The following is a 25191-nucleotide window of genomic DNA, read 5'->3' as shown; positions in this document are numbered from 1 at the left end:
CCACCAATTATATTTTTTCTAGTAAAAATTAATCTCTTCTGTAGAAACCTCCTAAGCATTTATTGGATTAGGACCACATCCAAATGTAAAAAATTAAACATACACACACATGGCATAGCACACACCGCTGTGGGCCTTTGGCAAGTCTTGAAATAGAATGACTATACCCCGGCACCCAAGGTACTCCCCCAGAGAAAAAATCAGATTGAAGGAGCTGGAGAGGTCTGTCTTCATTGCAATCAGGTGGGGAAACCAAGGCCCAGACAGGGGACATGCCTTACTCATGGCCACAGTCACCAAAATCAGCCCAAGGCCAATAAATGATACAAGAAACTCTGGTCTTTATTCCAGCCCCTGAAAGATGTCCACATCCTAGGGACTAACCACTGGTCATCCAGAGGTTAGGACTCCGCTCTTTCACTGCCAAGGGTGTGGGTTCCATTCCTGGTTGGGAAACTAAGATCATGTTGGGAAACATGCAAGCCACATCAGTTCAGTTCAGTCGCTCAGTCGTGTCTGCCTCTTTGTGACCCCATGGACTGCAGCACGCCAGGCTTCCCTGTCCATCACCAATTCCCGGAGCTTGCTCAAACTCATGTCCCTCGAGTTGGTGATGCCATCCATCCTGTGTCATCCCCTTCTCCTCCTGCCTTCACTCTTTCCCAGCATCAGGGTCTTTTCCAATGAGTCAGTTCTTTGCATCAGGCTTCCCTATGCAAGCAGCATGGGTGGCTGGAAAAAAAAAAAAGAAGTTCAAAAGATGCCCTTATCCTCTCATTGCCCTAATGAGAATATGTTACTTACTACATGGGAAGAGAGACTTTCCAGGCGTGATTAAACAAAGGATGGGGAGATTATCCTCATTGGGCGCAATATCCAAAGTGTCCCTGTAAACGAAAGAGGGAGGCAGGAGTGTCAAGAAAAGTAAGAATAGAACAGAGGTTAGCATAGTGCGGCGGCTTCTAGAAGCCAGAAAAAGTGAGGGCGTAAAGGCTTTCTTCTTTTTTTTAAATAACCAAGCTTTATTTCTCACTCATGGTATGTGATCATCATGGGTTGACTGGGGGTTCCATTCTATGCCTTCGTCGTTCTCCATGCGAGCTCAGATGCTCAGTCGTGTCTGACTCTTTTCGACCCCATGGACTGTGCCTGCCAGGCTCCTCTGTTTATGGAATTTCCCAGGCAGGAGTACTGCAGTGGGTTGCCATTTCCTCCTTCAGGGGATCTTCCTGACCCAGGGATTGAACTCACATCTCCTGTGTCTCCTGCATTGCAGGCGGATTCTTTACAAACCCACCTCAGTCTTAGGAGAAGAAGCCACTCTCCTTCAAGGGTTATCACTACGTGCCCCCCCGTCCCCTCCTCTTTTCTGAGAAACTAAGGAAACAGCGACTGTTTCCAGGGCATCCCCCCACTGCAGGGTCTCCTGTTCTCAGCCACCAGCCCCTGCCACCCCTCCTGGCTTCAGGAGCCACAGAGCCAGAAGGCTTCTTCTCGATGGCTCTGTGGGGTCCTGCTCGTCTAGTGACTCCTCTGTCCATCCTGGGTCCTCAGGGACAGGGAGGTGGCTCAGGGAGCTCCCAGGAGAGCTCCCGGGAAACAGAGTCAAATTGAGGGGAAGAGGGAAAGTGAAAATTTGTGAAAAAGAGGTAGGCAGTGACTGTGGCAGTCATTCTCGAAGTCTAGCTGGTGGCCTGCCTAGCCTGCCTGGCAGCGTATTGAAGCACATATCCCTGGACTCCTCTCTTTTTTATTAATTAAAGAAAAGGTGTGAGCTCAGCCACTCCAGGCTGAGCCCTACCAGTTTGGGGAAGTTATGCGACCTCTCCAGCCCCCGTGTCCCTGCCATAAAGTGGGGGTTCTGATTTGCACATAATGGGAATGCTGAGGATTGATATATATACATAAAGCACGGAGGCAGAGTCTGGGGGTACCCTGCCCATATCCCTCGGGGTCTCATCATCTTGGAGCCCAAAGGACCTAACGGTTTTTAGAAAACTTAAAAAAAAAATCTATTTGTTTTAGGCTGTACTAGATCTTAATTTTTGCACCAGCTAGTTGCGGAGCATGGACTTCTCATCACAGCGGCCCCTCTTGATGCGGAGCAAAGTAATCAAGGCATGGGGGCTTCAATAGTTGCAACACGCGGGCTCTAGAGCACAGGCTCAAAAGTTGTGACACACGGGCTTAGGTGCTCCGAGGCACATGGCGTTTTCCAGGACCAGGGATCAAACCCATGTCTCCTGCATCAGCAGGCTGACTCTTTTATCATTGAACCACCAGGGAGGCCCCAAAGGACCTGACTTGTGACTGTCTGAGGGCCCAGAAGTGCCACAGCATGAATGCTCCCAGCTCCCTCAGCACGCTCATCTAAGGACAAAATGGACTTGCTGCATAAATACTCCAGCTCCCTTGTCCTTCAGGCAGATCGCTCTGAGGTATGGCTCCCCCACTGGCTCCCTGAGTCCCCCAGCGAGATTAAACCCCCATCGCCCACAGCGTGATAACATTCTCCAGGTTGATAACACAGCCCTTGTAAGCTGCCTTCCCTTCCCTGCCTCTCTTTCCCACTCTCCTGCTGAAGTTGGCTGTAAGCACCTCTCAAATAAGGGCTTCCCTGGTAGCTCAGACGGTAAATCTGCCTGCAACTCAGGAGACCTAAATTCAGTCCCTGAGTTGGGAAGATTCTCTGGAGAAGGGAATGGCTACCCACTCCAGTATTCCTGCCTGGAGAATTCTATGGACAGAGGAGCCTGGCAGGCTACAGTCTATGGGGTCACAGAAAGTGGGACATGACTGAGCGACGAACATACCCACACACACAGAACTCTCAAATAAACAACTTGCCCTGATTCTACTGGCAAGGAGTCGTCTCTAGGGGACTCCAGGTGGAGGTGAGCCCTAGAATAGGGTCTGGCAGCCAGGAAGTGAATTCTCCTTGGCTCTCAGTGTGGAAATCAGGTTAGACCAGACCAGGAAAAGCCAGTGCAGGGCCTTGGGCTGTGCTGTGGCCTGGAAGGACAAGGAAGGGCTGGCTGGAAGAAAGCCACTGTGGTCCCCTCACTTTCCTTTCTTAGATCCGAGCATCTGCCTGCCAGCGAGCTGAGCTGTACTCCCAACTCCAATAATCCCATCTCTCTGGATGCCAACCCCTCTCCCTCTGAAATTACCCTTAACCAGCACTGTCTCTTGCCCCATCTCCTTTCTTAGTTCCTCCAACAAAGCAAACACTCCTTAGAGATGTCTCGCCTCCAAATCTTGAAACTACCACGTGAAGCCCCGGCTGCCGAGGGCCCCAGCCACATGAATCCTAGTCCCAGGGGCATTGAAGTCACCTCCCGGAGAAATCCCTATGATTTCATCTTCTACTTAATCTTTATTTCGCCTCATACTTTTTAGAACTTCAAATAATTTCTCATTTGTAGTAACTAGGAAGCCATAAATCGTCCCTTTATGTCTGAGGAAAATCAATTGTTATTTGACATTTTACCTTAATATTCCCGACTTCCTTCAACTGTAATAAAGCTTCCATCTGCCTTTTATTTTACAGGCAATTAGTAAGTCACCTTTTAAAAATTTCTCCACATTTTCTATCGAATGAATGCCAGGATCGAAAGGGGAGAGCTGTTTTATGGGATTGAACTCACCGAGCAGAAGGGGTTTATCTGTAGCCTTCGAGGTACCAACACTCGTTAATGGGTTTTATTGATTCGGGGGCTTTTTAACCCTTAGCAATAATACAGGTGTCACCCGCCTGTGGCACTCAGGAGGGGGGTGGGGAGCTGGGGCGGGCTGGGAGAAGCCAGCACTGTCCAGAGAAACCCTTTGAAATGGGATCTCTCCCAGCCCAACTACACTCTCAAAGGTAAATCACAGGCCAGACACCCTCTATTTTCAAGAGAGAAAGTTTGGGGATTTTTTTCCCTCAAATTACCCAGGGGAATGTGATGCTGCTGCTGTCCCCACCCCACCCCCCTCCATGGGATCAAAGGAAAGAAACCTATCGTTGGGTCTGAGGACCTGGGCGTGGTTCCCAGGGTGCCTCTTAGAGCCTTGGGCGGGTGATTCCAGGAACTCCTGAGGCTCAGGCTCCCCAGCTGCAATGTGGGGAGAAGACTCTCCTCCTTGCCCCCTCCCGAGGCTGCCAGACCTCGTTGTGAGAAACACTTGGAAGAGCATGGAGGGTGGAAGAAACTATACAATGACCTAACCAGAACTATGGCCACAAGTAGGAAATCTCAGTTCACAAACTCCAGAATGACACCTTCCTTGCCTTTCTAACCTCCCAGGTGGTACTAATGGTAAAGAATCCATCCGCCAATGCAGTAGAGGCAAGAGACACGGGGTTTGATCCCTGGGTTGGGAATATCCCTTGGAGGAGGAAATGGCATCCCACACCAGTATTCTTGCATGGGAAATCCCCTGGGCAGAGGAGACTGGTAGGCTACCGTCCATGGGGCTGCAAAGGGACACAAGTGAGCACATGGCTGCTTTTTGCTTTTCTAGAACTTGCCCTAATTGGTGCTGCACCTCCTTTCTACAGGACCTTTCCCCAGGAGATTCTCCAGAACCCCAACCGCCCTCCCCTCTCACCCCCAGTGTCCTTTCTTGCAGGCCATCATCCGACCCCGAAGCCCAAGAGGCCTTTCTTGGTCCAGACTAAAAGCTAGAAGCTTTAGCACGGTTAGCAAGAGATAATGAAGCAAACAGAGGAAATGCTGTTGGTGGCAGGTTCCGAGTGTTCGTGCTAAGATTCTTTCAGCATTGCTAGATTCTTGAGACCTTTTCTTTAAAATGTTGCAGGGGGAAAAAGGCTCAGTCTGAGGCAAATCTTCCCCAGGTGGAGGGCCTGCCTGTGATGTGAGGAGAAAGGAATTGGTGTGAGAAGAGGAAGAGGAGGGCAAGGGCTTTCTGCATTCAAAGGAAGCCGCTTGCAGGAATCACTACGTTATTTGCAAGATCAATGCAAAATGAAAATGCAAGGTCCTTTCTTCATGCTTGACTATTAAGACAGCAACAGAAGAGCATGACACTAGAAGTCAAGGCCCTTTTAAGGCAGGGCCCACCCATGAAGCCCTGTCTGCTGGGGATGAGAGTTGTATTTCGATCAACTCTTTCCTACCATCTCTCCATGTCTGATCTTTCTGTTAAATTTTTCTTATTTTTATTTTTTATTGTTTATTTAAGAAGACCCAGCTGTTCTGGGTTTTCGTTGCTGCACGTGGGCTTTCTCCAGTTGTAGCAAGCAGGGGTTGCTCGGTAGTTGCAGAGCTCGGGCGTCTCATTGCAGTGGCTTCTCTTGTTATGGAGCACAGGCTCCAGGCGTGTGGGCTTCACTAGTTGTAGCACATGGGCTTAGCTGCCCCGTGGCATGTGGCATCTTCCCAGACCAGGAATCAAACCCATGTCCCCTGCACTGGCAGGCAGATTCTTATCCACCGTACCACGAAGGAAATCCTAACAAAACAACACGCTGACCTAACATCTGATGCAAGTGGGTAAGTTGGGGCCTCTTCTAATAATAATAAGAGCTAATACTTACTCAGGCCTTGCCATGTGGCAGACACTGATTCAGCACTCGGCATTGTATTAGCTCATTTAATCCTCCCAACAACCAGAAGAGATTGGTCTAGTAGGACTCCCATTTCACAGATGAGGAAACTGAGGCAAAGAGAGGGTCGATCTTGCTTCAGTTCTCAGAGCTGATAAGTGGTGGAGACAGGTTTTGGCAGTTTGGCTCCAGAGTCATGCTTTTAATTACTCCCCTCTGCTGCCTCTCTGAAAAGATACCAGGAAAATCTCAACAGGGATAACCTCCTCGCTGGAGTTTTTGCTTCTCACCATTTCTAGCCCAATGCTTTTCAACTACAATGTCACCACACACCATCTTGAAGTATGTCATAGGTGTCATATTACTAGTTCTAAAGTACCTAAGTCTGGGAAGAATTGAACTTGCTCTTCATAGTCCTTGAGGTAGATTCTTAGGGATGCCAGCAAATGTCATCACAAGGTGTGGCAGGGCAGGAGTAGCAAGAACTGCAGCTCTAACTTCGTTATTACAGGATGGAAAGAGTGCTAAGAGGGAGCCTCTCTCTTTCAACACTCAAGCTATCCTAGGGACACCACTGACACCTGGTGGCCACCAGTGGAATTACAGGCCTAGTGTCTGGGAGCGACAAGGCCCGTTCTTCCTCCATCCACTAGCCAGGGAGAGGAACTATATTCCTAACTCCAAAAATTACATCTCCCTTAATCCCAAACCCATTAGTCTGAAATTTTTCCCAACCATTACCTTCTTTAATCCATCTCCCTTTTTCTAGTTCCTTAAACACAAAGCAAATCCAGCCGTTTCCACGCTTCAGTTATCTTGCCTCTAAATCTTAAAGCCACCATATGAAAGGGCCCTAAGTAGTCACAGAAGGAAGCAGGCTATCAGTTCCGTTTGAGTTGGAAGGACCTCCTGGGGAGGGGGCCCAAAATTAGCCAGGAAGACAACAGGGGAAAGAAACCCCTGGCAGAGGGGACAGAAATGAGCCAGGCTTTGTAAGAAAAGGATACAAGGCATATTTTGTACCAGGATGCACACTATGATTATTATATCATTTCACCCTCAAAAACTACCTTGCTCACCCTTTAATATGGGGAAATAAAGATTCAGGGAGATAAGCTTACCTACCCAAACTGATCAGATATCTAAGTGGCAGGGCCAGCTTGTCTGATGTGAGTTGTAGAGGATTTGAGCTAGTACAGATCAGGAAAAACTCCAGATCACCCAGAAAAAATAATTAACTTTCAGCATGACTTTCAAGTGCCCTCATAGTCCTTGGTTCTGAAGCTTGCCCAGTCTTCAGAGGCACTGCCAGGACCATGAGAATCCCACCAAGGCAGCTGGCACTGGCTATGCTGTGCTTCCATGCAGGACAGAGAAGGCTGCAGACACTGAGATTTACGACGGCCACGGCCTTCGTGACTTAATGGTCAGGAGTTGAGCTATTTCATCTCATCACACCATTTTGCCTAGAAATGGCTGCAAACCTGCATTCCATGATGGCTTTCAGTCATGAGAGGGTGACCTGTGTATCTACTAAATCATATTAATACTCAGGGCAGCAGGGCTGCGCTTCCTTCCCTCTCCAGTATCTCTCGCCTTCTGCCAGCCATGCTCTTCTCTGAAGGAGAGTCTCTTTGGACCAGCAATTTTGAGAAATGCAGAGGAGGGGCAGTAAGGCCACTCTGGTGCAACCCAACCTTGGGCCATCTGGCCTTCAACACACCTAGAGCTAGGGAAACCCTCATGGAGCAGCAAATTATCTTGCAACCCCCCACCTCTAGACCCCTCAACTCTATGCCAAGGATTAACATAAATCCCCTCCCCCTTCCCTCCCTTTTTCCTCCTTCTCCCCCTCTTCGCCTCCCCCAGCCTCCCCCAGCTACTCCCCCTCACCCTCCAGGCCCTCCCTGGGGTGGGACCACTTGTGGAGCAGTTCAAATGAAGGCATGACCCCTTCATCCCAGGCGGCTCAGTTCTTGAACAAGACCCTCCAGAAGATCTTGTGTATAAGGGGGTTCCCTGTGAAGTGAAAAAAGTGAAAGTCGCTCAGTCATGTCCGACTCTTTGCGACCCCATGGACTATACAGTCCATGGAATTCTCCAGACCAGAATACTGAAGTGGGTAGCCCTTCCCTTCTCCAGGGGATCTTTGCAACCCAGGGATTGAACCGGGGTCTCCTGCACTGCAGGCAGATTCTTGTCAGGGGGTTCCCTGTGTTCCTCTTAAATTCCCTCCCAAGTACAAGCATGAGAACTCTTCTCCACACCTGCCTAGGGGTCCAGAGACTTGCTTTAGCACTCCAGGGGTCCAGGCAATGGGGTGGAGATAGAGTAACTTCCTATCCTGGGTGCAGCCTGGGTGATCCAATGGCAGGTCCCTGGGCACAGACTGTGGGGCTGTCCCTACTGTGGGCATTGGCTGATGATGACTCTGGTAGACAGTGTCCTCAGTGACCCTTTTCACCATCCACTCAGCAGCACTTCCTGACTCAGGAGCTTCATGAACCCCTTCCCCAGATTTAGGGACAAATCTGGGGTCCCCTAGCATCCCCTTGCTTACTCCTCCCCTCACTCGGCCCTGGGGTCCCACCTTACACTTGCTCGGTCCTTCACAGAAAAAAACTCTCCTTCACTTTTCCTTCATGATATATCTTGATGGCCCATTAAAAGTCAAATCTAGCTACAGACAGCTGTTTTTTTGTTTAGTTTTACTCAGTTGTGTCCGACCCTTTGCGATCCCGTGGATCATACCCTGCCAGGCTACTCGGTCCATTGGATTCTCCAGGCAAGAATACTGGAGTGAGTTGCCATTTCCTTCTCCGGGGCATCTTCCTGACCCGGGGATTGAACCCACCTCTCCTCCATTGCAGGCAGATTCTTTGCTGCTGAGCCACCAGGGAAGACCTGAGACAGACAGTTGCCCTTCTTCTAAAAATAGAGAGGACTGATCTTCAAATCCTCTCTGGAAGGAGAGAAGCGTTTGTAACCAACCTTGTTGGACTCATGCTCTCCTTTCACTTTCAACCCCCAGAATAATCAGTAAATTAAAGGAAGGAAACTAAAACAGGCCCGTTTCCATAGTGAGACAGAGGATGGTTCTCCTGGTACCAGTGGGCACTTCCCGCTGCTTTCTGGTGGGGTCTGCACCCAGCAAAGCGGGGGGTGTAGTTCTGGGATTGGTCAGCAGGGGGAGTACGGAGCCCGTGGGCGGCCGGCAGGGCTGCTGTGGGACCAGGCGTAGGCTTTCAGCCCCCAGAGCCCCGGACCAACGGGACCCGCGGCTCCTCTCCCTTCAAGGCTCCTTGGAGCCAAAAGTTGTGGGCAGGTGGAGGCCAAACATTGCCAGGGCGTTCCTCTTGCTTCGGGGAACCTGGGAGTCCCTGGACAGCGCCACGACGCCCAGGCCGACTGCAGAAAACGGGATACCTTCCCTGTGCCTGCCTCCAGAGATCTGGTCCCAGCTGTGGTGGAAAGGCGGAGTTATTTCCTGGTTCCCGATCTGTGAAATCGCAGGGTTAGCACACCTGAGATCCCTGAATCCCTGAAGGCAGTGTGTGGAGCGGAGGGCGCTTGTCCTCAGCTATCTCAGAAAACCCAACGGGAGAGGTTCATCTGCCCTCTAGACAGTTGCCCGGAGTGACCCACGTGCCAAGGGCTCACCACCTGGCAGACACTGGTGCTTTCTGTGATCCCGAACTAGGAAAGGTCCCCAATGATCGATAAGGGAGAAGAAATTAAATGCGACTACATGCAACTCCTTTGATAAATGTCAACTCACAGAGTCCATGTGAGTTGGGGGGACTGGTCTTAGTGGTCAACATTCCCTTCTAGCTCTCCCAGTCCTGCCAGTGTTTCGTGCCCGGCTTACTCCTCTCACCCTAAGGAGAAATTGTGACGAGTCTCCCTTAGACTGGTATTCTGTGTTCTCCCCACTCCTCCCCCGCCAAAGCCATCAAACCTAATTACCAGAGACAGGACTTTATTCTAAGAAGAATGAAATGGGGCTGGAGGGTGAGGCCTCATAGGTTCTGCTTCTTCTGTAAAAAAAATAGAGTGCTTGGGACACGGTGGCAAGGGCCCCCGTGGCTGTGACTTTGACCAGCCTCCCCTGGTCAAGGAGGGACTCTTGGTGCAAACTCTCTTCAGTTCAGGGACAGGGACCCCAGCCTGGAAGAGGCCAAGTGCACAGTGGAGGGAGCTGGAGGGACCTCGTGTGGCCTGGGACCTGAGAGCAGTCACTGCTATGCCCTCCTTTGGTGAGGAAAGAGGCACAAATGTCTCCCACCGGGCCCTGAGGCAGCTCTGCATGGGCTGCCTGGGGCTTCAGAGCCTCCCTGGAGTGCGGGGTGGGGGGGGAAGCCGCCTGGGAATCCTGTTCACCCCAGGGAAACAGCAGGTCTCATGATTTCTCACCTTGACCTTTCACCCCAGTCTGACCTCTCTGAGGTGAAAATGAGTGCAAGGGGTGGGGGTCCCTGTCCGAGGAGAAAGGGTTTTAAACCAGAGAAGTCAGCGCCCTGAAGGTAATGTTAGCAGCCGCCTCCTTGAATGGTGGGCTTACAGGAGCTAGGAGGCTCCGAGGTGACCCCCGTCCCAGAGCAGCAAGGGGGCAGAGCCAGGCCTCGAGCCTTCTTTTCTGATCCCCAAGTGAAGAAAGAAAAGCAGATACATTAGCTGCATCCAGAGAAGCACCAGGCAGACACCCATCCTTGGGGTGGTGGTGAAGGAGGGTCTGCTCTGCCCTCCAGCCCCTCCTGCCTGGGGTCTGATTGCTCAGCAAGTTCAGTGACCTGTTCAGTGACAAAAGGCAAGGGGGGCTGGGTTGCTCCTCACAAACACAGGTGTGCCCCACCACTGAATTGATGAGACCCGACGGGGGTGGGGGCCTGAGGCACTCATTCAAGGCGCTTTCTGCAGCCGGAGGAGCAAATCCCAGAGATCCACTGAAGCCAGAGCTGCTTCCTGTGGGAGTGTGAAAGGACCCTGGCCTCCCTGCTGCCATCCCCTCCTGCTCCTGCCACCACCCACCGCCTGGATTCCCCCATAGCGCAGCCCCCATCATGCCCCCCGACTCTGCCACACACACATCTTCAGCATCTTCTGTGCCCTCTGGCTCCTCCTCCCACCCCCACCCCAAATTCTCCATTCTGACTCTCAGCGACTCTTGCACTGTTCTCTCTCCTTTTCTTCCACCAGAACCTTCCCTTCCGGTTTATTCCTGTTCCCCATTGCCCTGACTCTAGGATGCCCAGTGCGTATTCTTGTTCGTTCTTTGCTGTCCCTCCTGACAGGCGGCTCCACCACTTCCTGCTCGCACACTTGCCTCCCTCCTCCAAGCCTCCAGAGTCCTACACCTCCCTCCTGTCCCACTCCATCCGCAGCCTCCCTTCACCTTCCCAGGCCAGCCCTGCCCCGAGACCTCTCTCCTCTGAACAAAGGTCCCAACACCCTTTCCTTCACCCCCTCGGCTCTTCTTCCTCAAGACCTGCCTGGGCCCCCAAGAACCCCCTGCAGGAGCTCCCAGGCCAGGTTCTCTTCTCTGGTCTCCTAGGGAGGTGCTCAGCGCCTGTCTGTGGGTTGACAAGTCTTCTCTCATTTATAGTTTTCTCTGCGCAACACAGGGAGAATGAGCTAGGTTCTCTGAAATTTTCACTCTTGAATGTTTGGAAGCACAAGTCTGCTTCGAAAGTGTGTTTCAGGAGAGGCAGGCCCTTCATCCTGAGTGTGGCCCCCAGTCCTGTCCTGCTGGGCGGTTTGTCCTTCCACAAGGCCCACTCTGCTCAGCAGCAAGTCTCAGGCTCCACCAGAGACCGAGTTAAGGTATAATCTGCACTTAACAGAGCTGCCGCCTTCCCTCCTCTGGACTATGAACTCCTTCCAGGCGAGCCTCCTTACCCTGCTGCAACCCCTGGCCTGTCACTGTGGGCACCATGCGTGCACTTGGCTTTGATGGTGGTATAGCGACGATACTGCCTTAAGGTTCAGAGAGGTTTGGGGACTCGCCATGGGTCACCCACCGAGTAAGTGGCTCAACTGGGGAACAGTGCATGGCTCAGTAAATACATGTTCAATAAATGATCAAGACACCATTGTTCCTGAAACGTGGCACGTTTACTCTCAGAATGACACTTCCTATCCCCTGCCATCCTTTGCCAGGACTGTACCCACTCCTGATGGCCCTCTTCCCTCTCCTCCATATGGCCATGCCGGGCTCATACCTCCATGAAGACTTCCGGGACCACTCCAGGACCAAATGACCTACCAGGCATCCAGTGCCTATGGATGCCGCACTGTTTAGTGTGTGTCTTATATACTTGTGTGTCTTATATCCTTTGTTATTGCTTTAGATGTGTATGTTTCACCTCTGAAATCAGACTTTGTGGCAGACAGATGGACCAGGTTAATCATTTGTATCATCAAGTGTTCAGGGTGGTACTGAGTCCCTGGCAGCTTCGCCATGGAGAACACCCAGAGAAGCCTTGATTTCCATTTTGGAACAAGACAGGTCCCACCGTCTGGTGGCCTGCCCGGTGTGCGCCTTCCTTCCATCAGCTATGTCCCTGGCTACATTTCTGGCAGCTCACTCTGCTCCAGCCCTCTTACCATTCCTTGAGCTCTCTGTGCGCTCCTCTGCCTCAGGGCATTTGCACAGGCTGTTCTCTTGGCCATGATTGCTCTTCTCCTGGATATCAAAACCCTCTCTCCCCCTCTCATTTCCATCAGGTCTCTGCTCATATGTCACCTTTTCGGAAAGATCATCCCTACCCACCCTTTTATAAGACCATCAGTCAGTTCAGTCCCTCAGTCATGTCCAACTCTTTGCGACCCCATGGACTGCAGCACACCAGGCCTCCCTGTCCATCATCAACTTCCAGAGCTTGCTCAAACTCATGTCCATCGAGTTGGTGATGCCATCCATCCTCTCTCATCCCCTTCTCCTCCTGCCTTCAATCTTTGCCAGCATCAGGGTCTTTTCCAATGAGTCAGTTCTTTGCATCAGGTGGCCAAAGTGTTGTAAGATAATGCAAGCCCTCAAATGCCTTCCTGAGTAAAAGCAGAGCAAGCCTAAAGTTTAGGACATTCCCCGTGGACTTTCAGGGACAGCTAGAGTGACACCCTACTCGAAGCCTGTGTGGCCAGTGGGGAACAGTGCCTGTGAAACGTGGGGAGAAATTGTTAGCTTAACCCACGTCTGTACCTGCCGGTTGATAAGATCTAAGGAAAACTCTATTAACAAATAAACACCTTTAAAAAGGAAAAAAACCTTCATAATTGTACACAGTTGGCAGAGCACTTTTACCCACATGATCTAATCTAGGTTTTAGCTGTTATCCCCATTCATTAGACAAGAAAACTGACCTTAAATAGACTACACCACAAACCCAAGTTCAGGTGGCTTGCCTGAAGCAGGCCAAGCACTTGAACATAGGCCGGCCTGGCTCCCGGTCTGGCGGCCTGTACACATTACCTGCACTACCCACACTTGCCCTGTCGTGCTGACCATCTGGGTGATTAGTTATTTGATCGCTTCAGATTCTTAGTTGAATCAGGTCCTGAGAATTCCACACCCTGACACAGAACACTGGACGTGTTGGCTCACAGCAGTGTGATAGTTATTATCACCTTGCTGCATGGAACTGCTATCAGCAACAGCACCAAAAGGGGTTTTTCCAACACAGATATCTGACCATGCCACTCCTGTCCTTATAGCCCCTCGCTGGCTCCCTGAGTCCTGCCTGTCCCCTGCCCCACCTCCACCTGGCCCTGGAACCTAGTAGGATACGAATTCTTTGCTCCATATTAGAGACTCCACCTGAGGCAGGTGCTGTGCCAGGTGCTTTGTTGGGCCTGGGCAGGTGAACAAGGCAGATGCAGGCCCTGAGAGCATCTGCCTCCCAGCTCTGCCACTGGAAGGGGACACTGTGGGCCTGTAGAGGGGACAACTGTCCAGCCAACTGGCTTTCATATACCTTCCATTTAAAATCCAGAAAACAGAAGCTGGGACCTACACAAGCCTGGGGTGCTTTGAAGGGGAGAGGTTCGGTAACCCGTGGGGAGTCTCTTCCCATACTCTCTGTCTTTATGCATCTGTGGGGCCACAGACACCACAGGGACCATAGGCGCATGACATCCCAACCCCCTCGCACCAATCTAGGGTCAAAAGCAGGTCCTTACACTCTGGAAGAGGTTGAAGCTTAAGCTTGAGCTCATTGTGTAGAATGATCTTCCCTCATAGTTTGGTCGGTAAAGAATCTGTGTGCAAGGCAGGAGACCCAGATTCAATTCCTGCGTGGGGAAGATCCTGTGGAGAAGGAAATGGCAATCCACTCCAATATTCTTGCCTGGAGAATCCCATGGATAGAGGAGCCTGGCAGGATACAGTGCAGAGGGTCACAAGAGTCGGACACGACTAAACCACCACCACCATTGTAGAACGGGGTTTCCTTGGTGGCTCCGAGGTAAAGAATCTGCCTGCAATGCAGGAGATGCGGGTTCCCTCCCTGGGTCAGGAAGATCCCCTGGAAGAGGAAATGGCAACCCACTCCAGTATTCTTGCCCAAGAAATCCCATGGACGGAGGAGCCTGGCGGACTACAGCCCATAGCGTTTGACACGACTGAGCGAACCTTGTAGAATGCACCGAAGTTCTGCTTATAACCACCAGATGGCGCCATAATGACCAGCGTTCGTTCCTCTGAGAAAATGTTTCAACCTTATAAAGCCCTTGAACCAGTTTTTGTTTTTTTGTTTTTTTTTACTTCCTTTCCTTGTAGGTGTAAGCTCCTCTAGAGATTATAAGGCAGGACCCTTTGACCCGAGTGTGAGATGTTTTGAAGGTCTAAGAACTGGGACATTAACTGTTTGTGTGCCGAACGTGGGAGTTGGGCTGTGGGTTAAGCTGACAGAGGAGATGAGTGGTGTTACTGTCTGAAAATGAAACCAACAAAACTAATTCAAAGGCTGAGGAAATGCATCACTGTGTGCTTGTGTGTGTGCACGTATGTGTGTGTGTGACCAAAGAGCCCATGTACTGTGCACTGGAGTTTCAGAGCTCATCGCTGTGTCCAACCACCTGAGAGTGTGGACTGATAAAACTGTTCCTTAGAGGGGTTGCGGAGGGTGAACATTCATATGTAGAAAGGGAAACAAATGTGGGGACACTTCCATCCTGATGTGCCTTCTAGTGCATCTAGTTGTGTGTGTGTCGCTGGGAGTATCTGGATCAAGTGTTTGTGGCTGTTGCTGTGTGTGTCTGTCCCTGCTTTGGTATTTCTGCTCAGATGACGGGGGCTCTGCCCTAAGTGTGTGTCTGTGTGTGTGTTCTCAGTCCCATGTGACTCTTTTTGACCCCATGGACTATAGCCCACCGGGCTCCTCTGTCCATGGGCTTTCCCAGGCAAGAATACTGGAGTAAGTTGCCTTTTCCTTCTCCAGGGGATCCTCCTGACCCAGGGATCGAACCTGCATCTCTTGTGTCTCCTGCATTGGCAGGTGGATTCTTTACCACTGCGACACCTGGGAAACCCCGTAAGGGCGAGTAGATACGTCCACGAGCTGCTCTGAGAACATCTGTCATGAACAAACACACATGAGCTGAGCCGCTCTAGATTGGATGTTGTGTGACAGGTGGCTGCTTGTATGTGCTCCTGTCGGGACTCAGGCCCTGGGCAGGAGGTGTGCATGTGTGTCTGCATGTTCATATGTGTGGCGTACCCCCTGTAACCTGCCTCTCCTGGGGCTCAGGCCAGGCTAGATAGCTCTCTGGCCATTTGACTTCTTCATGACACCATGTCCTCCTGGGCTGCCGCTGTCCTCAGTCAACATTGCACCTGCCTTTCTCCTTGGCCAAGGATTCCTTAGGGGAGATTGTTTATTTCTTCAATTAAAAGAAGAAGGGCCCTGGGAGACTGCATACTTGAAATTACCAAATTTTAAAATGCTCTGACATTCATGAAACCATAAATCTCACAAGATGATGATGTTTCAGCTACCTCCCCAGTCTAGGTAACTCCCAGCCCTGAACTAAGGAGTTCACTGCCTCCCCAAACTGCCTCCCCAAACTGCCTCCCCAAACTGGGCTAGGGAGATCTGAACTTTTCCTCTCTGTGGCCAAAGAGACCTCATGTGAGAGTCTTTGTTTGCAAGTGTGATTGATCTTTCAGTTCCTATAGATCTTTTCTGCCTCAGTGCGGTATTTGGGAAAGTCTAGGGCAGGAGGCGAAGGCAATGGCAAGCCACTCCGGTACTCTTGCCTAGAAAATCCCATGGATGGAGGAGCCTGGTAGGCTGCACTCCGTGGGGTCGCTATGGGTCGGACACGACTGAGCGACTTCACTTTCACTTTTCACTTTCACACATTGGAGAAGGAAATGGCAACCCACTCCAGTGTTCTTGCCTGGAGAATCCCAGGGACGGCGGAGCCTGGTCGGCTGCCGTCTATGGGGTCGCACAGAGTCGGACACGACTGAAGTGACTTAGCAGCAGCAGTAGCAGCAGGGCAGGAGGAGAAGGGGACAACAGAGGATAAGATGGTTGGATGGCATCACCGACTCAATGGACATGGGTTTGGATGGATTCCAGGAGTTGGTGATGGACAGGGAGGCCTGGCGTGCTGCGGTTCATGGGGTCGCAAAGAGTCAGACACAACTGAGCAACTGAACTGAACTGAGGAAGCAGAGAAATAGGATTCCAACACGCCATACCTGGCTGTGTGATCTTGGACAAGGCCACTAACCTCTCTGGGTCTCAGATTCCTCCATGCTAAAATGAAACTGATGTATCCTATGATCAGAAATGCTTTCCTGCTCTGATGCTGTGAGATCTGAGGTCCTTTCAGTAGGACCTATACAGTGAGTATAGAAGGAGTCAGTATTATCCCCATTTTACAGGTGAAGGGCAGCAAGATCCTTCATGAGTCACTGCTCTTTCCACAAGGCCGCCCTGAAATGGGCAACGATGGAAAGAGCAACAGGAACACAGACACATGCTCACCACCATGGGCTGCAATCTTCTAGAACATCCCCAAATAGCCAGGAGGAAATTGATGAGAACTCATCTCACAGCCCTACACGGTAATTATTGGTATTCGTAACGATGCCCCAAGGCATTACATTCCCCTGAAATGCCTTTGGAATCATCAAAGAAAGATTAAACCTTGCTTGTGTAATTGCTCTCTGAAATAGCTTCTGTTTTATTCACTTGCTTGGAAAATTGATAACCTATGGATTTTCAATTAACTTTAAGTTACGAAGAATATTCCGTTTACCCAAGCATCCCTCCATTTACTGTTCCCTTTTAGGAGTTTATTTTCTATCTCAGGCTGAATCTCCCAAATTTGACAAAGTTTGGGGGTAGAAAAATTATAGAGGAGTTACTGGAGGCCCTAACTCCAGCCCTTTCTAAGACTGGTGACCTTGCAAGTCACTTAGCCTCTCCCAACCTCGGTTTCCTCACCTGTAAAAGAAAATGGATTAATGTCAGCCCTGCTCCCTCATGGCCATTGCTAGAATCAAGTAGGTTATGAGTGTGTCTGTAAACCATGTCTGTGCAAATGAGAGATACATGGGAAGCACTTGAGAATTGCTTGTTAAGACCTCAGGCTCAGCCAACAAATCTGCTATCTTGGGCAAGGAGCACTAGACAGGCTTCCTGGACCCATGGTTTTCCCAACAGTGACCTGTGCAGCCCTGGGCAGGTCACTGGGCCTCTCTGAGCCTCGGCTTTATCATCTGTAAAATAGAGAGCAGGCAGACTTGGAGGAGACCAGAGATTGCAAATTGTCAGTCTAAGAACCAAATTGTGCCCACAGGACTTTTTGTTTGTTTGTGTTTTGACCAAATCACTCAGCTTGTGGGATTTTAGTTCCCCAGCCAGAAACTGAACCTGGGTCATGGCAGTGAAAGCACTGAGTCCTAACCACTGGACTGCCAGGGAATTCCTGGACTAGGAGTGTTTTAAATTCATCACCAATATTTAAAAACTGAGAGATCATACAACTACCTCATCAAAAAAAACCCCGAACAACCTTCCCAAAAGTGAGAAGAGGACCTGAACAGACATTTTCCCAAAGAAGACATACAGATGGCAACAAACATATGAAAGGATGTTCAATGTCATTAATCAGCAGAGAAATGCAAGTCAAAACCGCAATTAGATACCACTATACACCTGTCTTCCCTGGTGGTTCAGACAATAAAGAATCTACCTGCAATGCAGGAGACCTGGGTTCAATCCCTGGGTTGAACCCTGGAGAAGGGAATGGCTACCCACTCTAGTATTCTTGCCTGGAGAATTCCATGAACAGAGGAGCCTGGCAGCTACAGTCCATGTGGTCACAAAGAGTCGGACATGACTGAATGACTTTCACTTCACACACCTGTCAGAATGGCTCTCAACAAGAAGACAAAAAATAACAAGTGCTGGTGAGGGTATGGAGAAAAGGGAACCCTCATGCACAGTTTGATGGAATTGTAGATAGGAACAGCCACTGTGGAAAACATTATGGAGAGTCCTCAAAAAATTAAAAATAGGACTGCCATATGATCCAGCAATTTCACTTCTGGGTATTTACCTGAAGAAAATGAAAACACTAATTCAAAAAGATATATGCACCCCATTATTCATTGCAGCAGTATTTATGATAGCCAACCTGTGGAAGCAACCAAAGTGTCCATTGATAGATGAATGGATAAAGATGTGAAATATATATATTTTCATATATATAGCTCTTCCCTGGTGGCTCAGTGGTAAAAAATCTGCTTGCAATGCGCGAGATACACGTTCACTCCCTGGGTCAGGGAGATCCCGGAGAAGGAAATGGCAACCATTCCAGTATTCTTGCCTGGCAAATCCCATGGACAGAGGAGCCTGGCAGGCTACAGTCCATGGGGTTGGAAAGAGTTGGATACAACTTCATGACTAAACAAGAACAACAGAAACATACATATATATGTGTGTGTGTGTGTGTGTATACACACAGAGAGAGAATATTACTCAGCCGTTAAAAATGAAATCTTGTTGTTTGTGACAACACAGATGCATCTAGAGGGTATTATGCCAAGTGAAATAAGTCAGACAGAGAAAGATAAAACAGAATCTGTACGATCTCATCTATGTGTAGAATCTAAAGAGCAAAACAAAACCAAATGAAAAGAGACTCATAGATACAGAGGACAAACGGGTGTTTGCTGTTTGTTTGAAATAAGTACAGGGGATTGAGAGCTACAAACTTTCAATTATAACATAAATAAGCCATGGGGATACAATGCACAGCATAAGGAATATGGTCAATAATATTGTAATAACTTTGTATGGGGCTAGATGGAGACTTATCATGGTGATCATTTCAGAATGTATACAAATGTCAAATCACCATGTAGTGCACCTGAAACTGACATGATATTGTACACCAACTATATTTCCATTAAAAATAAATAAATATAGGGACTTCCCTGGTCCGGAGGCTAAGACTCCTCTCTCCCAACGCAGGGGGGCCCAGGTTCAATCTCTGGTCAGGGAACTAGATCCCACGCACTGCAACTGCAACCTGGTGCAGCCAGATAAATAAATAAGCCTTTTAAAATAAAGAAATATCAATAACAATAATAAGAAATTACCTATAAAATTTAGAATCCTGACTTAAAAAAAAAAATGGAAAGATCTGGTAAAAACTAAGCCCAAGTTCTTGCAAGGCAAAATTGGCCAGTGTCAAGCAGCTCTTTCCTGGAGAAGGAAATGGCAACCCACTCCAGTATTCTTGCCTGGAGAATCCCATGGACAGAGGAGCCTGGCAGGCCACTATCCATGGGGTTGCAAGAGTCGGACATGACTTAGCAACTAAACCACTACTACTAAGCAGCTCTTGGGCCCCCTCTGTCTCTCACTGTAGCCTGGGTATCCCAGCTGGCTTCCCTAGCTTGTGTTTACTTGCCTGGCCCCTTGAGGGTTCATGACCCCTAGACCCAGAGGTTTCTAAGGCATCAGGCCGTGACAGTCACAGTTCCCCAGGGATGCTGGCCTTTGTCCTAAGGACAAAGAGTGATCTGGGGCCTGCCCAGGGCTGCCCTTCCCACCTGACCCCAGGCTCTGGAAGGACACATTCCTTTAGCAACTTCTAAGCTGATGCAGAGCAAAGCACCTTTGAGGAGACCCCCTCCACTTTCCTCAGCCCTCAAGGGCCTTGCAGCCAGAGCCAGTAACTCACAGCTGTGGTTACCCGCGCTGATTTCTGTTTTAAAAAATACTGCTGGATAAACAGTGAGGGAAACCCGAGCTGTTCCCACACCACATAAATCCCTGGTTTGCTGTCCTATCTGGTTAGCTGGTTTTTCCCCCCAAATAATGGCCCGGCTGCCTTGCATCAGGGGCTGGAAAGGCACGCCCGGGGAAGTGGGCCCGGGAGTCTCCCAGGCTGGCGCCCAGCCCAGGCCTCCCTCCTTCTCCCTTTCAGCACTTCCTGCCCAGGGGCACCCACCTTTGTCCTCACTCCTTCCACCTGCACGCCCTTCCTCCTCCTGCCTCCTGTCTGCTTTGTCTCACTCCCAAGTCCTCCACAGGAGAACTTCCTGGGGGACCCTGGGCTCCTCTTGCAACCAGAAAGCCCACAGACAAAGTAAAACCTGCCCAACCACCACCCCTCCCTCTGGAAGTTCCCCTTGAGAGTGTCCTTCCAGAGCCTTCTGTCAAAGTGCAGATATCCTGGCTCAGAAAGTAAGGCCAGAGTCTTCTCCATCTTGAAGATTAGTTTTGCCTTGGATGACAGTTTCCAGACTTAGCAGGGCGGGTGGGGGGTGGGAGGGTGGGAACAGACACCCAGTTGAGTTTGAATTTCAGATAAATAAAAAATTCCTTTTTAGCTTAAGTGTGTCCCCAGTATTAGAGCTGAGTGGCTGCATGCTAGGTCGTGTTTGACTCTTTGCAACCCCACGGACTAACCCTCCAGGCTCTTCTGTCCATGGGATCTTCCAGGCAAGAAGACTGGAGCGGGGTGCCATCTCCTTCTCCAGAGGATCTTCCCGACCCAGGGATCGAACCCACATCTCCTGTGTCTCCTGCATTGGCAGGCAGATTCTTTACCACTGAGCCACCAATATTACACAGAGCGTACTTAACTGGGCTCCCTCTATTTTTTTTCCTGGCTGCCCTGAGAGCTTGCCCTTGAGATTCACATGCTTCTAGCTCCTTCAGGCACAGAAGCTCTAGAAAGGGCACGTTTACTGAGCACCGACTGAGTGTCTGCAGGTCGTCTATACAGTGAGCTTCTACTTTTCAGTTGAGGAGACCGAGGTCAGGTGACCTTCAGGAGCTGGGGTTCAGAATGAGGTGATTCAGTGCCTTATTGCGTTTTCCAGTCATCTGCCCACAGTCTCGGTGCAGACAAGTGATGGCTGCACCAAAAGTTTACACACAAGAGAGGAAACTCATCTGAGAAATTGTCTCTAATATTAACACAGTGTTTTCCGGGCTTTAAGGCAAGACCCTGTCATTGGGTCCTTGGTGTGGAATGTCCTACAAGCTTCCTGGGAGCATCTGTGGCCGTCGTGAAGACAGTATTCGGTGGTTTACTCAACTCCAATCTGTCCATCGAATTGGTTGAGTCTCACAAAAGTCCTAGAGGTCAGTAGTGACCCTGCTACCTCAAAGCCTTCCAAGAAGCAAAGGACATATACATTCCAGATGAATCCCAGGACCAGCCACAAACATTCTGGTCCAAAATGATTTCCAGCCTTGGAAGACAGACAGCTTGTCTGTCTCCCCTCTCATCCATACGTGGTCTTGCTGGGGATCAGGTGTCTTATCTGACTCTTGTTCTACTATGTGAGTGAATGTTAATGGTCTTCTCCCTCTCAAGTGGCCTTTTGAAGTTGTCCTCAAGGCAAAAACCTTAGGTATTTCCATTGTCATTATCCAGACATTACCACTAAACATTGTACACTAGGCTATGGCACGAGATTTCCTACAATACCTCATTTACTTCTCAGCAACCCAACTGAGAAAGAAGGGAAAGAAGAAAAAACTTATTCCCACTTTACAGATGAAGAAACTGAGGCTCAGGAATTCCCTGGTGGCCCAGCGGTTAGGACTCAGAGTTTTCACTGCTGGGGCCCAGGTTCAATCGCTGGTCAGGGAACTAGGATCGTACCAGCTGCACGGCACAGCCAAAAAAGATTAAAAAAAAAAAAAGAGGCTCAAGTGATAAACTGAGTTACCCAAGGCCATTCAGTTTATTAGTGGCAGAGCTAAGTGTGAACCCACACTTTCCTGATTCCCAAGGCCATGACCTCAACCCTCTGTTATGTTACCATAGAAGAAGGTATGGGGGTCAAAGGGCAGCTAGGATGTGCTGTCTTCATCCTCTATGGAGCCGTGGCCTGCCCCATAGTCCAGCAGTGTAAGGAAAGGGGAGATAGAGTATTCCCCACGCGCATTGCCCTTTATGGTCAGCCAGCTCTTTTTGCAGACATCAGATTGTGGATCCTCTTAACAGCCACATGAGGCGAGTACTGTCATCTTTGCTTCAACAGCGAGAAAACTGAGGCCCAGAAAAGGGATGTGTCATGCCTGAAGTCACATAGCAGAAGAAGGACAAGGCCACACGTTGAACTTGAGTCTCTGCCTCCAGGCCCAGGTTCTTCCCTGACACCCATGCAGTTGCATGGGTCGGGGGTTGGGGAGCGGTGGGGCTTTCGAAGCAGGTCTGCGGATGCCAAGGACACGCCCCCGTGTTGAGCACAATGGGGGAAATTCCAAAAGTTCCTTGGGATGGCTCAGGTGTGGCCAAGCCCACCATCCTCCTCAGGGACCCTCCTCCTCACGCAGGCTTTTCCTCTTCCTCCTCCAACTCCCCCAACAACAACGAGAAACGGGGTCCCCTCCCTTCCTGGAAACCCTGCTCCCCTTAGTCAGGGTTTTTTTCCACAAACAGCCAAGTCCATCCATCTCTGTCTTGCAGGCCTCGGGGCCTTGGCGGGGACACGCTGACTTTGAGGAGGTTAAAGGTGCCGGTGCCCGGCCTTCATCTAACAAATGGGTCGCCGTGAGGGGAGGACCGTTGTTGTTCTTTCCCGGCCTCAGAAGAGGAGCTTGTCAGGAAGATGGAGAGGCCAACAGGCCCCCGGCTGCGTCCCGCAGGGAGGCTGACAGACGCCGGCAGCTGTGCGGGCGCCAGGGTGCCAGGGCCCTGCCTTCTCAGCACAGAGGGCCCCCTGCACCCCTCCCCGAGCCCCTCCTGACCTCTCAGCCCCCCTCCATGACCCAGGACCCACCCTTCCAGGGCCAAAGGGCCAGGCCCTGGGCCTCCCTGGGATGGGGTCCCTGGCCAGATGGGAAGGACAGAGCCAGAGTCCGGTTACAGCCTGCGGGCCAGACCCCGGGAAGGTTGTCTCCTGTGGATTCTTTCAGAGCCCCCACAGCCTGCAACCCCTCAAGGGACCTCCCCAGGCTATTCTCTGTGGAATTCCCTCAGTGACCCCTGCTCAGTCCCATTTGGAATCATCCAAGTAAAGGAAAACTAGATGGACTAGGAAGGGAGCCACTTCTATCCATTACCTACTTCGCACGTCGCATAAATGGTTTCATTTCGAGTTCTCCAGCATCTGTGGGGCGGGCATTCTGAGGCAGTGGGGCCAGGCTGCCGACGTTTGAACCCTGGACCCTCCACCTCCCAGCGGTGTGACCTGGTGCAGGCTAAGCAGTCTCTCTGTGCTTCCTCCTGTAAAAGATGGAGAAGGTGAGGAAAGCACTGGCTTCAGTGGGCTTTTGTAGCATCCACTGGGGATCGTGGTTGAGGCACTAGGATCGGTGGCTGAGTGGAAGCTGTAAGGACCATCCCTTAAGGGAAATGGAAGCTCAGAGAGATGAAGCGACTTGTCCCGGGGCACACAGCTGGGAAGTGGCAGATTCCGGATTTGAACTTTGAACTGTCTAACCCCAAAGTCTGTGCTCCTTCCTCAGCATCAAAGTGCTCCAGACTGGACAGCCGGCCACCTGAGGGCAAAGCCTGCTTCTGCCATTTCTTAGTTGTGTGTATTCCGAGCAGCTCACATAATCTGTCTGAGCCTCTGTTTCTTCATGTGTATAAATGTAGAGTGTAATTCTTTCTTTACCCAAAATAGGAGGGTTGTAAGGTTCAGAGGAGAGATGTACGCGCAATGGCCAAGTCCTAGACAAAGCGGAGAGGGGAGTCTGGTTTGTGGCTTTGACCCCATCTCCTCCACCAGCCTGCAACACCCTGGCTGCCTGTTCTGGAAGATGAGATGCCTGTTTAATTAACAGCATGTGTGCTGCCTCCAGGTTTCAGGCTTCAGAGCTGAGACCTATGGCCCCTCCTCGGGGAACCTTGAGCATCTTTGGAACCAGCCAGCATATACACTGTTCATTCCCATTTCAGCCCCAATCCTGCTGCACTAGGCCATGTAAATAATTCAGTGGGCAAGGAGCTCTGACCCTATGTGCTTGGAATGTAATCCTCCAAGAAATTATATTAACCCTCCAGAGAGACCAGCAGGCCATGGGGACTGAGTAGACTGACTGGCCAGTCGAAATGGCAGCGGATCCTCCTGTGATGGGCACCAGCCTGTAAGACCATGAGAAAGCGAAAGTCGCTCAGTTGTGTCTGTCTCTTTGTGACCCCATGGACTGTAGCCCACCAGGCTCCTCTGTTCACGGAGTTCTCCAGGCAAGAAAACTGGAGTGAGTTGCCATTTCCTTTTCCAGGGCATCTTCCCAACCCAGGTATTGAACTCTGGTTTCCTGCATTCATTGCAGGCAGATTCTTTACCCTCTGAGCCACAAGGGAAGCTCTTAGACCATGAGACTGCCAAAGAAAATTCTTTGGGGACTTCCCTGGTGGTCCAGTGGCTAAGACTCTACACTCCCAATGCAGGGGATCCGGGGTTCAATCCCTGGTCAAGGAACTAGATCCCATTTGCTGCAATGAAAATCGAAGATCCCCCATGCCACAGCTAAGATTCGGTGCAGCCAAGTAAACAAATATTTTTAAAAAGAGAGAGAGAGAACTCTTTGGGGAACGAGAAGCTCCTGATTCCTATTTCCATGCACAGACTCCATGGAAAACTTGGCCCCTGGGGGTGGGGAAGACAAAGCAGGTGGGCGAAAGTTACAGGACTAGAGAGTAGTTGGGGGAAGCCTGGAGAAACTTCAAGGAACCTACTTAAGTGTCTTTCCTTTGCCTTGGAGAAAAATGACTTGAAACCCCACTAGACAAGAGTGTGGCTAATTGGCATGTAAGTTGGGGGTTAAAGAGCGGAAGGAAGAATCTGATTGTTTTTTTAAGTTACTGAGAAAGTGAGAATGTCACTGTGGGCCGAGAGAAATAATTTTTTTTCTGGAGTATGTCTTTCTTTCTACTACAGACCGTAGTGGGCCACTGAGACTTGCAAAAAAAGATTGCTTTTAATCCACCTTCCTTTTTGCAAGCAGCAGTAGAAGGGCCTTTAAATCAAATGCAATCAGCAAACTTGTCTCTTGCACTTATTCCCCGCTTCACTCCCTGGAATTTGGCACTTGATGGTTTCTGGATCTGACTTAAGGCTTTTTTCAAATCCAAGACTTGGGGAATTTTGTTAACAGTGCAATAAAATAACTTCATAGTGTTATAGGAGGCACATTAAAGAAAGCGTG

The 25191-nt window shown here is 50.2% G+C and overlaps 1 long non-coding RNA gene across 1 annotated transcript; it reads right to left on the bottom strand.

The window, feature by feature from the left end:
- Positions 1 to 234: 234 nt before the first annotated feature.
- LOC148774754 (uncharacterized) lies at positions 235 to 23497 on the bottom strand. Its single transcript, XR_016035414.1, has 3 exons — positions 23102 to 23497; positions 805 to 887; positions 235 to 732 (listed from the first exon to the last, which is right to left on the bottom strand). It is a non-coding gene; the product is annotated as an uncharacterized LOC148774754 (long non-coding RNA).
- Positions 23498 to 25191: the final 1694 nt, after the last annotated feature.

Source organism: Moschus berezovskii, chromosome 20 (assembly GCF_049115385.1).
Source record: "Moschus berezovskii isolate FMDL1 chromosome 20, NW_MosBer_1.0, whole genome shotgun sequence".
NCBI lineage: Eukaryota > Metazoa > Chordata > Mammalia > Artiodactyla > Moschidae > Moschus > Moschus berezovskii.
The sequence above is the reverse complement of the archived record's forward strand: the minus strand, read 5'-3'. Positions and strand labels throughout refer to the sequence as shown.